At 42.4% G+C, this 17,491-nt stretch overlaps 2 pseudogenes; one reads left to right on the forward strand and one right to left on the reverse strand.

Moving 5' to 3' along the window:
- Positions 1-1,362: 1,362 nt before the first annotated feature.
- On the reverse strand, positions 1,363-13,574 carry LOC147433391 (uncharacterized; annotated as a pseudogene).
- A 31-nt stretch (positions 13,575-13,605) lies between these two features.
- LOC147433392 (uncharacterized) lies at positions 13,606-14,598 on the forward strand (annotated as a pseudogene).
- The last annotated feature ends 2,893 nt before the right edge of the window (positions 14,599-17,491 follow it).

Here is a 17,491-nt window from a genome sequence, read left to right on the forward strand (position 1 = left end):
GAAATGGAGCCTGTGTCTTTAAAAAATGTTGCAATATTTGATGCGACGAGTCTCACCATCATGTTTTCTGCTGCTGATCATAAATGATCTAGCAGGCTAGGGGGTGGGACAACTATGTTAGGCATCTTTTTGCTAAGGTTTTCATGCATATGTACATACCCATGCATGGTGAATCGAATAAAGAATTGCCCATTCTCCAGAGCCAAGTAGCTACGTGGGGCCCACAGGTGTACAAGCAGGATAGTGTGTATATAGTTCATCGATTTTTATTATTATGATTAGCAGTGTGGTTTTATGCACTAATGAGGAGTTGGTGGTGTGAAAAACTTCTCGAGGAGGCTTGTGGGACCCGCATGGGTCCAGACTATGCGAGTGGTATTGTTTTTTATTTCTATGCACTGGTTTGCAAATAAAGTGGCTTTTTGTTCATGGGTAGCATCACAGCGAAGCTTCATGCATGGTAGTGTGTAGAGGAAGATATGTGGCAAGCAATGACATCAGGATGACAGTGGGCCCCACTAGGCGTGCTTTCACTGACAGTGTTTGTGAAGTCATCTACAGTGTCCATTTGATGAATTATGTAGAGAGGTCATCATTGGCGACAAGGTGTGGTCCGTTTCACGTGATCATGCATGGATAATACGAAAAAAGTTGGAGTCGTGGCAATGACACGATGGAAATCCAGTGTACGTGGAGGCATGCAGAACTCAATAGTCATTGTTTTGAGCGGTTTGGGCCCCTGGGAGGTCAGCTATGGACAAAAAAAAGGGTGCCCAAGGGTGGCCACAATGAAGGACTAAGCGTGAAACATGCTAAAAGTAAAGGGAGAACCAGAGAATTGTGTGTAAGAGGAAAAAATCAGCAAGGGAGAAGACGCTACCTTGAGAGCTTGTGAGAGGAGCTTGTTTTTGCCATATCTTTCTCATTTGGAGTTAGATTATGGCAAAGTAAAGTTGTATATGGGGGTTTTTGGCCGTTCCGGATGCAATGGTGCTATCAATCTAGTCAAAACAGGTAACCATTTTTTGCAATTAACAGAGCTCTTCATGTATGTGTGTGAAAGCCCTGTCTGTGAATTAGCCCTCTTTTAGTATTAAGAGCTCTATGTTTATGAGCCTTTCCTTCTATTAGTGTCCTATTCCATCAATTTTCTGAGCAATATAAGGGTTTCCTCTCCCCTATGTGCTGATTTTATGTGTGTGTGTGTGTGTGTGTGTGTGTGTGAAATTGGGTGTTTCATTGATCGAGGGTGATTATTTGAGTATTTGGGGGCTCTAGATCTTTCCTTTGTGGTAAATTGGTGTCATGTGTGTGGAATCAGGCCACATTGGGCCTGATACTGGTGCCCCTTTGACGTGTGTGTTATACCAAGAGTGTGTGTTGGGTAATTGTAGAGGCGTTGTGTGTGTTTTCTTTCCAGCCCACAACGTGTGCGTGTGCGTGTGCGTGTATGTGTACATATGTGTGTGTATGTGTAGGTGTGTGTAAGTGTATGTGTATGTGTGTGTATGTGTGAATGTGTGTGCGTATGTATGCGTATATATGTGTATGCATGTACGTGTATGCATATGTGTGTGTATGTATATACGTGTGCGTATACATAGGCGTGTACATATGCATATGTGTATACATATGCGTATACCTGTACGTGTGTATGTGTATGTGTGCATGCATATATGTGTGTATGTGTATATGTATGTATATGGTATGCATGTGCGTGTGTATGCATATGAGTGTGTATACGTATGTGTGTACATGTGCCTATGTATATGCGTATACGTATACGTGTGCATATGCATATACGTGTGCGTGTGTATGTGTATGTGTGCGTGTGTATGTACATGTGTATGTGTATGTGTGTATACGTATGCATATACATGTGTGTGTGTATGTGTGTGTGCATATGTGTGTATATGTGTGTGTATGTGTGTAATTTACAAAAAGAAGCCACTCACGTGTGTATTTTTGTGTGTATGCATGCATCGAGTGTGAGCATGTGTGTGTGTGTGTGTGTGTGTATGAATGTGTGTATGTGTGTGTGTGTGTGTGTGTGTATGTGTAAAATTGAAAGAAGAAACCATGAGATCGGGCACTTACCTCCTTGATTTGAGTGGAGAAGGATGAAAATTTGTCGATGGATGGAGCTCTCGTATTGGGATCACATACAGACACACACACCTGCAAAATCACAACAAACAAGTGTATTAGAAGCATAAGAGGTGTGACAATGTGTGTGTGTGTGTGTGTGTGTGTAGCAAGTGGGTGTGTGTGGGTACATACCTGTAGATCTAGGGAGAAGGAGTCAGATGTTGAAGAGAGAACCCCATCTCCTACCACCCCACCAAGGATAATGCAATTATCACAAGTAGCAAAGATACTCAAACACCATATTCAGCCACCCCAGAGGTGGGTTCATAGGTTCTCAAGACCCCAACCTCCCCCAGCAAGCATTCAAGGAGTATCTGTGATTCCCAACTTTGACCAACGAATTTCAGTATTTCTTACAGAGGTAGAATCCAAAGAAGATCTTCTCGAAGACTTCCAACACTAGATACCTTATGCAAAAGAGCGAGCAAATTATGAGAATATGTTCTTTCAGCAGTTCTGGCCTCAACTACCCAACGAAATTAGGAACAAGGTCGAGGTGTTGGTCTTTAAGGCTCACTACCATAAACACTACCCATTTGGAGCTATCAATGCTCCAAGCACCTTCCAACGAACTTTGGCGGACATTCGTGCATCGCTACAAAGATGAAAAGGGAAGAAGAATAGAAAAAAAAACAAAAACAAAAACAAAATAAAAATAAACTGGTTATGAAAATCCTACTAGGGGCGTGATCAGTCCTTGATGCGTGAAAATCTGAATTCCAGACATGCACAAGGGAAAGACTCATGAAAACCCTAAAAGGCACGAATCTCCTATTAGTAATCTTTGGGATAATATCTTGTGTATATAATTTTTTATTTTCTTTTATTTCTTACTGTGGTTTATCACTTCACTGCATACTTCACTTTGGAGGATTTTATGCAACTACATTTCATGCACCAATCATGCACAAAATCTTACAAATCTCTTTTGTAGAAAAATGGCTGGAACACGTACTTTATCAAGGACCCCTGTCCTACCCCTTGAAGACATGGAGGCCATGGGAGGTAAATTCCTCTCAGGAAAAGTTACTGCAACCTCAGGGGAGATGTGGTCTCCATCCGTGTCTATACCACACCCACTTACAACATCCTAAAGGAAGAGAAGTACCAAAGCACCCTAGTCATCGTGGGCTTGGGAATATTGTTGGATTTGCTTCCAGTTGGAGTGGATATTCAAGCTTGCACTGATTTCATAGCCACTTATGATGCAAGCTCCCAGATTGGCATCTTTACAAGCCATGATGGGTTAGAGATCCAAGTTCAGATAACACAACATCTGGCGACGACGACGACTGATGCATTGTATATGGATCTAACAGTACCAAAGGTAGCCCCGATATCGCTTACTGCATTAAAGACAAATAGAATCATTTGAGAAGGGGCAGAAAAGGGCTTCAAATACAATGAGCTTCTTGACAGGGAGCTGGCGGTCAAACTGCAAGGCTTTGACTTTCTAACTACATGTGGATCATGTTCACCATGTTAGTCAGATGGCCTTAGCTATAGTTATGGAAGAAAAGCCATGTTTTCAAAATGTTTATATAAGTCTTATCGATGGGCTAAAGAAGAGGCAGCCGGTGCTCTACAACCCACAACTGCTTATAAGGATCCTTTACCTTTTGGCTTCCATTCCTTATTGCAATCCAACAATAGCTTCCCTAAAGTAGTTACGCACTTCCCGAAGCCAGCTTAGAGAGAATAAGGAGATACCTGTGGGGGATCCAAGAGACCAAGATGAAGAAACAAGAGAAGAACAACAAGGACCATCCACCTCCACTGTGGATAAGAGGCCTATAGCTCTCACGGACAAAACTCATCAAGAAAAGCTAGATGAGGGTGAAAGACCCCTATCTCCCATCATAAGGTAAGAGCAGCAATGGGTGGAGAAAGGACCCTATGAAATTGCAGATATCCTCCATGGTACTCTTCACAATCGAAAGCGTCAAGGTGAAGCGTGCGAGTACTTCAATACACTCTCTAGAAAGTTACAACATCTGGATATTTTTCCTAGAGGAGAGTGCCCCACAAGGGAGGAGGATCCTACAAGGAGTCCAATTGGGTATACTAATGCTCTAGTAGTCACTCAACATTTGCTTTTACAACAAATATAGGAGCATCAAATGAAGATGTGGGTGATGCCACGTTCTTGAGAGGGCTGCTTATGTTCTCTTTCTCATCTAGGTCTTTGTTGACCCTGAATACCTTCATGCTGTCTATACCTTCGCCCCACTTCTCCATCTGCAGGTCACCCCTGACATTATGGCGAGTTTTTCTCTAGAGAACACCTGTAACTACCCATGCTTCTCGCTCCATAGCCCTCACCCAGAAAACAAAGCAAACACGGTTTTTTTTCACAGTAAAAAAAGCCATGATTACTACGTTAGCGTAGGACCCAAAATCTCAATTCTGCCCTCTCCTTTGTCCATGTGGCTTTTCATGCTGAACGTTGATTTTCTTGACGTGGCTTTTTATGCTGAATGTTGCTTTTCTTACGCCTTTTTGAAGGTTTGCACATCTGTGAGCAAGCATGGGACTCCCTCAACAATTCACCAGTGCGCCATCCCTCTCATCACGTGGATTTTTGTTTGGAACGTTGCTTTTCTTGCGTTGTTCTGAAGATCTGCACATCTGTGAGCAAGCATGGGCCTCCCTAAACAATTCACCAGTGCGCCATCCCTCTCATCACGTGGATTTTTGTTTTGAACGTTGCTTTTCTTGCGCTGGTTTGAAGGTCCACACATCTGTGAGCAAGCATGCAGTGCGCCATCCCTCTCATCACCAACGACCTCGCGCGTGTCATAGCTCTGCATGGCCAATGCAAAGAGATGGCATCTCTCCAGATGCAATCACCTATACTTGCATTTTGAAGGCATGTGGCACTATGCAACATGTTGATTTGCAGGATTTGCGCAACAGGGCCTTACAGGGAAGTAAGCTTTTGCGTTGTTTTCAACATTTGAGAAGAGAGGGCATCTCTTGAGATGCAATCACCTACGCTTTTGTGCTTGACACTAACTTGGACGACTGCTCGACATGTATGGAAAATGTGGTCTACCTCAGAAATAACACATGCTTGAGGAGCTTCTTGTTCGAAATGTCGTCTCTTGGAGTGTATTGATTGCAAGATAGGCCCAACAGGACAGGGCCAGGAAGCTCCAGTCTATTTTCAGTTGATGCAAAGAGATGGCATCTCTCCAGATGAAATCACTTACGTACACTAGTACCTAAAAATCATGCGGCATTACCCCAGATGCAAGGAATCCATGATGATATTTTTAGTCAAAGGTTGTTGCTTGGTGGACATGTATGCCAAATAATTAAGATGACCCAGAAAAGTGCTTGACGAGCTTCATGTCCGGAATGTTGTTCCTTCGAACACACTGATTGCGGGATATGATCAATAAGGACAACTGTGGGATGTTTTCACCTAATGCAAAGAGATGGCATCTCTCCAGATGCAATCACCTATGCTTGTCGGACCTTGTTGGGCAAATCCTGCACAATCAGCATCTTGCATAGTGCCACATGCCTTAGAGAGGTCATCCCTCGAGATGCAATCACCTACACTTTTGTGCTTGACACTAGCTTGGTCGACTGGTCGACATGTATGGCAAATGTGGTCTGCCTCAGAAAGAAAACATGCTTGAGGTGCTTCTTGTTCGGAACATCGTCTCTTGGAGTGTATTGATTGCGAGATATGCTCAACAGGACAGGACCAGGAAGCTCCAGGCTATTTTCAGCAGATGCAAAGAGATGGCATCTCTCTAGATGCAATCACTTACATACACTAGCATCTAAAAATCATGCGGCATTACCCAAGATGCAAGGAATCCATGATGGTATTTTTAGTCAAAGGTTGTTTCTTGGTGGACATGTATGCCAAATACTTAAGATGACTCAGAAAGTGCTTGACGAGCTTCATGTCCGGAATGTTGTTCCTTCGAACACACTGATTGTGGGATATGCTCAATAAGGACAATTGTGGGGTGTTTTCATTTAATACAAATGGATGGCATCTCTCCAGATGCAATCACCTATGCTTGCATTTTGAAGGCATGTGGCACTATGCAAGACGCTGATTGTGCAGGATTTGCCCAACAAGGGCCTCTAGGGCCTTACAGGGTAGGAAGGTTTGGGTTGTTTTCAACATCTGAGAAGAGAGGGCATCTCTCAAGATGAAATCACCTATGCTTTTGTGCTTGACACTAACTTGGTTGACTGGTCAACATGTATGAAAAACGTGGTCTGCCTCAGAAAGAAAACATGCTTGAGGAGCTTCTTGTTCGAAATGTTGTCTCTTGGAATGTATTGACAGGACCAAGAAGCTCCAGGCTATTTTCAGCAGATGCAAAGAGATGGCATCTCTCCAGATGCAATCACTTACGTACACTAGCATCTAAAAACCATGCGGCATTACCCAAGATGCAAGGAATCCAGGATTATATTTTTAGTCAAAGGTTGTTGCTTGGTGGACATGTATGCCATGATACTTAAGATGACTAAAAAAAGTGCTTGACAAGCTTCATGTCCGGAATGTTGTTCCTTCAAACACACTGATTGTGGGATATGCTCAATAAGGACAACTGTGGGCTGTTTTCACCCGATGCAAAGAGATGGCATCTCTCCAGATGCAATCACCTACGCTTGCATTTTGAAGGCATGTGGCACTATGCAAGACTCTGATTGTGCAAGATTTGCCCAACAAGGGCCGACAAGGCCTTACGGGGCAGGAAGCTTTGGGTTGTTCTCTTGAGATGCAATCACCTACGCTTTCATGCTTGACACTAACTTGGTCGATTGGTCGACATGTATGGCAAATATGGTCTGCCTCAGAAAGAAAACGTCTCTTGGAGTGTATTAATTGCGAGAAATGCCCAACAAGACAGGGCCAAGAAGCTCCAGGCTATTTTTCGCAGATGCAAAGAGATCGCATCTCTCCAGATGCAATCACTTACGTACACTGGCATCTAAAAATCATGCGGCATTACCCAAGATGCAAGGAATCCATGATGGTATTTTTAGTCAAAGGTTGTTGCTTGGTGGACATGTATGCCAAATACTTAAGATGACTCAGAAAGTGCTTGATGAGCTTCATGTCCGGAATGTTGTTCCTTCAAACATACTGATTGTGGGATATGCTCAATAAGGACAACTATGGGGTGTTTTCATTCAATACAAAGAGATGGCATCTCTACATATGAAATCACCTATGCTTGCATTTTGAAGGCATGTGACACTACGCAAGACGCTGATTGTGCAGGATTTTCCCAACAAGGGCCGGCAGGGCCTTATAGGGTAGGAAGCTTTGGGTTGTTTTCAACATCTGAGAAGAGAGGGCATCTCTCGAGATGAAATCACCTATGCTTTTGTGCTTGACAATAACTTGGTTGACTGGTCGACATGTATGGCAAATGTGGTCTACCTCAGAAAGAAAACATGCTTGAGGAGCTTCTTGTTCGAAATGTCGTCTCTTGGAGTGCATTGATTAAGAGATATGCCCAACACGATAGGGCCAGGAAGCTCCATGCTATTTTCAATAGATGCAAAGAGATGGCATCTCTCCAGATGCAATCACTTACGTACACTAGCATCTAAAAATCATGTGGCATTACCCAAGATGCAAGGAATCCACGATGATATTTTTAGTCAAAGGCTGTTGCTTGGTGGACATGTATGCCAAATACTTAAGATGACTCAAAACAGTGCTTGACGAGCTTCATGTCCGGAATGTTGTTCCTTCGAACACACTGATTGTGGGATATGCTCAGTAAGGACAATTGTGGGCTGCTTTCACCTGATTCAAAGAGATGGCATCTCTTCAGATGGAATCACCTATGCTTGCATTTTGAAGGCATGTGGCACTATGCGAGACGTTGATTGTGCAGGATTTGCCCAACAAGAGCCAGGAAGCTTTGGGCTATTTTCAACGTATGATAAGGGAGGGCATCTCTCTAGATGCAATCACCTATGCTTTCGTGATTGACATTGCCTTAGTCACCTGGTCGACATGTATGCCAAATGTGGTGTACTTCAGAAAGCACAAAAATTTTCTGAGGACAGGGCTTGCAAGCTCTAGGATGCTTTCAGCAAATGCAAAGAGATGGCACCTCTCCAGATGCAATCAACTATGTACACTTGCATCTTAAAGTCATGTGGCATTACCCAAGATGTTGATATGGGCAAAGGAATCCGCGATGATATTTTTAGTCAAGGGCTATTGCTTGGTTGACATGTATGCCAAGTTGGCTCAGAAAAGTGCTTGACGAGTTTTCTTTTCGGAATGTCATTTCTTAGAACGCACTGATTGCGGGATACGCCCAAGAAGGACAGGGCCAGCAAGTTTTGGGCTGTTTTCAGCAGATGCAAAGAAATGGCATCTCTCCAGATGCAATCACCTATGCTTGCATTTTGAAGTCATGTGGCACTATGTAGGACGTTGATTGTAGGATCTGCCCAATAGGAGCCGGTTGGGCCAGGAAGCTTGGGTTATTTTCAACGTATTAGAAGAGAGGGCATCTCTCCAAATGCAATCATGTACGCTGCCAAGCATGAAATCCTTTACCGACAGTGCCAAACCAGGTATCTTCTCGTTAATTGTCTCACGCATGTCAACATCTTGCATAAGGCCACTGGCCTTCAAGCTGCAAGCGTAGATGAATGTATTTGGAGAAAAGTCTTCCATTTGCAGCTGCTTTCAGAGCTACACTATCACAAGGAACTTGGGCATATCCAACAATCATAGCGTTCCAAGAGACAACATCCTGCACCACATTTGGCATACATATCGGCCAACGCATTGCCAAGCACGGCATTTTTTTGCAACAGTCCCTATTAAAGTGAATTTTCAAGCCCATATTGGCATCTTGCGTACGTCAAGATGCACGCGTATGCCAGACTGCATCTGGAGAGAGGCTCTGGGTTTATGCGCGTATCCTGCAATCAGTTAACGCCGTTTCAAAGAGTAAGCTCCTCAAGCACTTGCAAAAAACAGCACAAAGCTCCTAATGCGGCCTTGTCGGACACATCCTACAATCATAGCGTTCCAATAGACAACATCCCGCACCACATTTGGCATAGATATCAACCAAGGCATTGCCAAGCACAACAATTTTTTGCAACAAGCCCTATTAAAGGGAATCTTACAATTGTGGTGTCCTCACAATAGAACAAAAACTCCTTGAAGGGTATCCTCCTTGGGATGTCGTCCCTTGCAGTGGGTTAAGTGCAGGAGATACTCAACATAGCTGATATAAGGAAGCGCATTGGCGATAGACATTCATTCTCTCGGTGAGTAAGCATTACCATTTTTTTATTTTTGACACTGAGAACGTAGTCAATGAACACACTGAAAATTGCACGTTGCCATGGGAATGGCACGTTCCCTCGTATTATAAAAATTGGGAAGGATTGTGCAAACTCCCCCATGCAAGGAGACTTGCATGTTTTCTTTTTCTTTTTTAAACATAAAACTGGAACAACAAACAATTAATAACATTCACATCTTGTATGATCATCAACATTGAGCTTGACAAAACTCTAACACTCCTTGTGGTTTTCGGCGAGGTACTCCTCTGAAGCACTACGATCGGTATCCAATTTATGTAGAGGTACACATGTGAACCACGACGATCGGTATCCTAAACACTCTCAGGTAGAAAAATCTAACACGCTTTCATGAAAAATATCTCTCTCTCACACACAGTTTCCAATATTTTGTTCGATCTCAATTCAATGCGAATGTAGCTAGCATAGCACTCTAGTTTTAACACGCTCGTCTCGAACAAAATCTTAGTCTAGACCTCAAATCCCGACCATTACTCCCCCCCCCCCCCCTCCCTTTTTTTTTAATTTTTTCCCTTACGATGAATTTAGTCCATGCAATCCATCTTCACACGACATCTGAATGGCATGATTTGGGAGACCTTTTCCAAGAAGGCTGTAGTACCCAAACACTGACACTGCATAGCCTAATTGTAACTTCCTTTTTGCAATAAAAGTGACTTTCCCTCCAGGAGAAAACCATAGAAGGCAATAAGTAGAAACAACGATACTTTTAGAAGAGCCAACTGAAAATGAAAAAGCAACATATAAGCCCCTTAATTAGACATTGAAAAGAAGTTAGAAAGTATCCAAAAAGAAATTAGTGATGTCCCTCGGGGTGGACAAAGGTACATGATATGTTCAATGCCTTATCACTACACTAATGCGCACGTATTGTGAGGCAAAGCACAAATTTAAAGTATAACATGTAAACATGTGTGCCTAGTTCACCCCATGTTCCTTGAGTGCACCGAAAGTTCATTGAGATGCAGAGTAGAGCCTTGATCTCTAGGTGTCTCATTCACGGGATATTCCCTGGGAATGAACCTTCGAAGACCTTTCTCCATTCGATGATTTTATAGTGTGTTTCGGAGAGGGTGGTACCTAGACATCTTTATATAGATTAATATTCTTGGATGCAGTTCTCTCGCAGCCCTACTCATATTTCATGGGCTCCATTGCTGCTATTCCTTGTTGCAGAGGGTCATTATTCATAGACAACGTACTCTCCGAGAGGAGTTTGAGTGTTAGCCTCTCATAAGGAATGCTCGTGTTTGTGATTATGAGGAATGCTAGTTGGGAGTTCAGACTCATATTGATTGGACTGCTTGGGATTTGGCGTCCACTGCCACTTTGCAGACTTGGCTTTCTTCTAGATGCTTGGATGCTAAGTTTATTACAATGCATGTTGGGATCACCAAAGGTGTGGTGACTCATATGTTAGAGATTGACACCTAAGTGGATTCAGATACTCTCAGATCAGTAGAGGAGAGTTAGACTTTGCAGACTGATGGTGGGGCCTTTTAATGCACACTGAGTCCAAACCATCTCTGGTTCATTCTGGAGATTGCTTCTTCTCAGTTCTATAGGACTTCAGACTGGTGCCTACTACCACTTCCTCTTCCTTTGGATTTGGTTTCTGGCTATGCATTAGGGTGTTCAGGTCCAAAGGAAAGATTCATTTGGTGGATCTTGACATTTCTCAGGAGGAGGAAGCATCCCAGACTTCGTGAATTTGGGGAGGTCGACCCTTTGGACGGCGTTTCTAGGCACTTTAGAGTCGGCAATCTCCTTTTTTGAGTACTATGTGTGCATTGGATGATCTATCTTCATCTACCAATAGTTTATGCAACCTACTCGTTTGCATGCTTGGCTTCACGCGAGTCTATCACATGCTTTCTTGTGTCAGTTCTAGAGTTTCTTTTGGTATGCTTGGATTAGTCGCAGGATTATGTAGTTCATGTGGATGATTGCTCATGTGGGTTTGGCAGTTCTACGAGGATGAGTCATGACCCCTCTTGTATTCAGTGTGCTTGGAATTTGCCGGAGTCTCCACATCACTACTTATGGTTGTACCATCATGCTCTTTTGGTTTGGTGCTCCATTTGTTGCCTACTAGTGCGCATTTTGTTTGTCAGGGATTTGTCACTTGGGGAGCGGTTTCATGGCGTCTTCAGTATTCAGTTCTAAGGTTTTCATCTACTTCGAGGGGGAGGATGCATACTTGGTTTTCAGTTTGGACGATCATACATACCACATAGGATTGCTAGTGGTGATTCCGGACCCACTGCACATGATTTCACTGTACAACACTGTCCATTTTCTCTATTGTAGCCAGCATCACTCTTACACATTCTTAGTGCCAAGCCTTCCTCCACAACAGACATTTTATGCGATTTGGTCACAACTGTTATGTACGCTAAGGAGCTAGTGGGATGCATCTTAGGGTTCTTCCAGAGCAACGACAATTTGAGTTTCTTTGGACTTGGGGGTGGACTTCAATGTTTTTCCACTATTCCACTCGTTCTCTACACTGGGATTATTCTATTCCAGGGTGGTTTACCCTCCTCACTCTTCTCACAAGCCACCTTGATTGGCTTTCTTTGTACATACTTTTTATTGATTGGTACTGCCCATAGAGAGAGAGAGAGAGAGAGAGAGAGAGAGAGAGGAAAATGGATTCCTAAGGTGCCAACACTAAAAGAGGAAGACTCCGCAATAACCTTGCCATCCACATCCAAGACAACAGTCACTATAGGTATGATGGCACAAGAGCTGACACGTAAACAAGTTTTGAGCCCAGTTCTTATCAACAACGCTCGTCGACTTGCTTATATTCTAATGTCTTTCAATCTTGAGAAGATAGCAGAGGCAAAACCATCGGTAGGCTAGGGAGCTAAGAGACATCCTTGTCATGCACTCACATAAAAATACCTTGAATGTTGGGAGTGGCTAACTATCCATCCATCAGGGACATCCATCTGGAGACCAACCAATGGTCCATTTCCAGAAAGTCAAAAAATATAATTTCTAAAAAGCGGTTATGCAAAACCAGAGATCCTTTTACTAATCTAACATAATAACATGTTAAAGTAATGTATGATTTATCTCTACACCAGAGAGATTAACTTAATTTTTTGTAGAGATACACTATCTCTCTAGATTAAGTAAAAACTCAGTGAAATAATCACTTCTCTCTAGTCTAATTGTAAAACTAGAAATCTTTCTCCTAATCTAGCATAAAATCATATTAAAACAAGGTATGATTAACCTTTGTACCAGAGGGATTAACTTAATTTTTAGTAGAGATACACTATCTCTCTAGATTAAGTAAAAAATTAATAAAATAATCACTTCTCTCTATTCTAATTACAGTATCAAAGATTATTTTCCTAATATAATATGATAACATGTTAAAATAAGGTATGACTAACCTCTATACCAGAGGGATTAACTTAATCTTTAGTAGACATACACTATCTCTCTAGATTAATGAAAAATTAGTAAAATATTCACTTCTCTCTAGCCTAATTACAAAGCCAGAGATCCTTTTTCTGATATAACATATATATGTATACACACACACACACACACACAGTGTGGGAGGACACTAGTACATTCTTCGCATGTAACTAACCTCTCTTGCTATAAGAGAGATGACGGATTAATGAATGGCAGGTCTAGTTTTGGTCTAGTCTCTCTCCTATAACAGCACGTTACATTGGTAGAGGCGGCGGGCACATGCATAGACATAGGTAGTTAGGGTCTTCTTGATTTTCATCTTCTTGCTTCATTTAGCGATGGCGTACCCCATAGAGCCTGATTAGGCTGGAGTGTCTCGTGTTGTATGTGAGATCCCGCAACAATCATCGAACCCCTGATATCAATCTTGAAGTCGCCCCTCAGCCCCGCTAGCTAAACCTCAGAAATGATACAAAACGCTAAACCTCGCAGCTAGAGACACCATGGACACCTCTGCTTTAGGTGCAGCTACTGATGGAGGCTTCGGCAAGCTGTAGTTCGTCAGAGTTCGACTCTAACAAGGGCTCATCGTCACCATTTTCACCAGAGCCTTCGACCTCAGCTCCTGCGTCCATGATGCCCATGTCCACTGCATTCATACAAGAAGCTTTCCAGATGAACATCCCCAAAGCCATGCCGAACAGAAGCGAGCAGTGGACTGCCATGCAATAGAGCATTCCTTTCAACTCTAATGGTCTTTCCTCTTGTAATACACCCATACTAAACACCTTTCTCTATGGGCCTTGCATTGTAGTTCCCCAGCAGCAGGGTCACTCCAACGGTAATCTCTTAATCATATTAGCGAGCGAGAAAGCATCAGAGAGTCAACAGATTGATGGGTCACTGCCACCACGAGCCATGACAGCCTTGCTTGTTTCATGCAGCGTATTCTCCTACACTGTCATCATCATCGCTTATGTTCCACAAATCCTCAACCCTGCTGCTTCTTTTCATCATCTCACCCTTGCCCTCCTTGTGCTTCTGTTGTTTCATGCGCTGCAGTTCATGCTATCATGGTGGTTTCCCATGGCACCCAAGTCTCACGAATCCACTTTTGCGAAGTCAGAGCACAAGATCCAGAGGACCCCCACGTCAGGAAAGAAGCCTACTTTGAAGCATGTTGCTACTGCAGTCCATACTGCAGTTCTTGTTAAAGCTGCAGGTATTCAGATGTAGTACTATTGGCTTGCATTGTTGGCCAGTTTGCTAGAGAAGGGCAGTGTGGACAACCTGATGACAAATGTCAGCATCTCTGGTGGTGGCACTCATAGAGCTGACCAGGGAGTTTATGGCCAAAAGACGCATGCTGTTGTTTCTGCCTTCACTTCCTCTGTCATTCCTTCTCTTTTCCTTGCCCATGCACACCACATTGCGTTGGTTCCTGAGCTTCCTCTTGTCCTTGATGATTCTATCAACATTCTGGAAAAGACCTCCTCTATGGTTAAGGTGCTCAAGATGATAGCAGATCATGAGGGTGTTCCTCTCACTAAGTCGTAACCGAGTACTATTTCACCCAGCAAGGGAATGGCAAGTTTGTTACTGCGCTTGGATTTTCGTGATTGTTTCGAGCAGTAGGATTTTGAGGAAAAAACTTTTCATTGTGTTTAGTGATACTCTTTTCAACGTTAGATCAAGCATGTAGTTGGTTTTCAATAAAGCAAAACACACTCACTCCAAACTTTGAAGTGGATTGGAGATTGTATGTCTTAGTCATTCCTCGCCCAACCATTCACATTGGATAGCAACCTAGTGCGTTGCCTATGTCGAGAGATTTTCTTGTCCAGTCCTCAATTCGTTCTTCCTCGTCTTGTCCATTACATCTGGATAGCAACCTGATGTTTGCATAAGCGAGATGTTGAGTTCCATGCCTTGATCATGTTCGGCATGATGTCGAGTCTAGCCCCTAAGATCAGTCCTAGCCCCTAAGCCGTTGTATGATCACTCCCCCCAGATGAAGCGTCGGAGTTGATCCCTTTGTGTCAAGCTTTTTCTCAGCCCAAAATTGTAAAAAAGATATCCATCTTTTTTCTCCCTGAGGGGGGAGGTGTGGTGTGTGGTCATGTAGGTCATGTGTCCGACCACTTAGTGTGGGAGGACACTAGTACATTCTTGGCATGTAACTAACCTCTCTTTCTATAAGAGAGATGACGGATTAATGAATGGGAGGTCTAGTTTTGGTCTAGTCTCTCTCCTATAACAGCACGTTACAATATACATATATATATATATATATATATATATATATATATATATATATATATATATATATTGTCCCATACCAAGAGTAAGGTCAAACGCTAAAACGGAATATATTCCCCACTTTACCTACCTTAATTTCATGCATCATAATCCCTTTTGCATGCCCATGAACCACCTTTGTGGCATCATTGGCAATCCCTTTCAATAGATGCACATAAAAAAATTGTGCAAAGACAATGTTTATAAGTATGGCCAAGGAAAATACCATCTAGTATTTGGACTAAATAAATTCCCTTTCTATCCTAAGGTAAATAAATCACTTAACTCAAACCTTTCACTATTTATTTACCTTAGCGTAAATTAAAATATTTGTACATAAATGGTAAATAACCTTAAAAGTTAGAGCACCAACCACATTTCCTGCTCTGACATCTTCTTCTCCATGTGTGGATGCCAAGGGAGCATCCCTAGGTAGCATCTGCATGTTAGGGTCGCGTCATGCACGCATAGGAGCCATCACGCAAGTATTTTGTTATGTATGGAAAATATGCTCAATATTTCTTGCGAGGTGATGGCCTTCCTTCAATCTTGTGCCGTTGGATTCAAGCTATGAAACTTTTTAAGTGTGGCGGAGGGCCTATTTATAAGATTTTTGGGCTCCTATGATTGGATTGCAAACTGGGTAGGCTAGGCATACATGGCAAGCTGACCTGTTAGGAAAAGATGAAGTGGCAAGCTGACTGGGCATCCACCTAGGATCAAAAATACACATTTTTGACCTCCTCTTTCCCAGTTGTCTCAAACCTGCCTTACTTGACTTGGTCCTTAATCAGCTAGCCCCTTTTTAATCACCTAACCCACTATAGCCCCTTTTCTTGGCCAATCACATTCAAGCTGCCCTTTCCCTTAATTACCTAGCTCCCCTTTTTAATTAACTTTCTGAGGGTAGCCCACTTTGGCCCCTTTTCTGACCAATAGAAAACATGATAAAGGGCCCTCTTAAGGACCATTGTATTACTCCTCCCTTTCGAAAGAGGTTTCATCGTCAAAAACAAAAGTAGGAAACCATTTTCACAAAAGGCTAACATTTTCCCGTGTGGAACCTTCGATAGGATGGTCCTTCCAATCGACAAGAGCTAGGCACTCAATGTGACAATGCGTGTGTTGCTTATGAAATTCTAGAATACATTATGGTTCACATGGTAGAATTGGTGCTTCTATGAGTTCTAGAAGAATACCATTATCCATAATGTTTTCATTATCATGTAGCCATTTCCATAACGACTAACATGAAACACTGAATATATTTGAGAATGCTCTGGTAGGTCTCGCTAGTAAGCTACCCGGCCTACTCTCTTACGAACTGTGAAAGGTACACAATATCTTGGAGATAGCTTAGGCCTTGTTCCTATTTCATAGATTCTAAATGTTCAGGGACCTTAAGAAACACTTGATCGCCTTCTTCATCGTCGCTTGTTTTCATCTACATAGTGCTTATAACAATCTTGTGCCTAATGAACATTTAGACAAGACACTTTAAGCATATCAAAATGATCCTATAGAAAATCCTTTTCTTGATATATACGCTCATTAGCTAACCCCATCATAATAGGTGACCTAGGTTGAAACCCAGACATAAATATAAATGGACTAAATCCTATAGTTATGTACTTAGAACTATTATAAGCAAACTCTAGAGAATTGGAAGGTAATCTTCCCAATTTGTTTGAGATTTACTTACATAGTTCCTTAACATATCTTCCAGGATTTGATTGATGCACTTAGTTTGCCCATTCGTCTCTGGATGATCTGCGGTACTAAGACTGAGCAGCACGGTGTCCAAATGTTGGAACACATCTCTCCAAAAGTGAATGTTAAACTTTTGATCTCTACTGCTCACTATATTGGCATGGAGTCCATATAGCCGATATGTATTCTCAATAAATAGTCGAGCTAATTGAGGTGTCTTCACTGTCATTTTAGTAGGAATAAACCTACTCATTTTAGTTAATCTAACAATTATTACCCAAATAATATCATACCCACGATTAGTGGTGGGTAATCCACCAATGAAATCCATGGAGATACTTTCCCTTTTCACATTGGGAATCTCCAATGGTTGCAAGAGCCCTCTTGCTTTGAGATGCTCTCCCTTATTGACTATAATGTTCCGTCGTTTGATAAATTCCCTAGTCGTATCTTTGTAAATTCTTTTCTTTAATTCTGAAAATGATGTATCTGTTGTTCTGTTATCCTAGGACTATAGCTCTGGTCACGGATGTTACTCCTTGAAGACTCATTG

The sequence above is a fragment of the Adiantum capillus-veneris genome, chromosome 20, assembly GCF_014529385.1.
Source record: "Adiantum capillus-veneris isolate H3 chromosome 20, ASM1452938v2, whole genome shotgun sequence".
NCBI lineage: Eukaryota > Viridiplantae > Streptophyta > Polypodiopsida > Polypodiales > Pteridaceae > Adiantum > Adiantum capillus-veneris.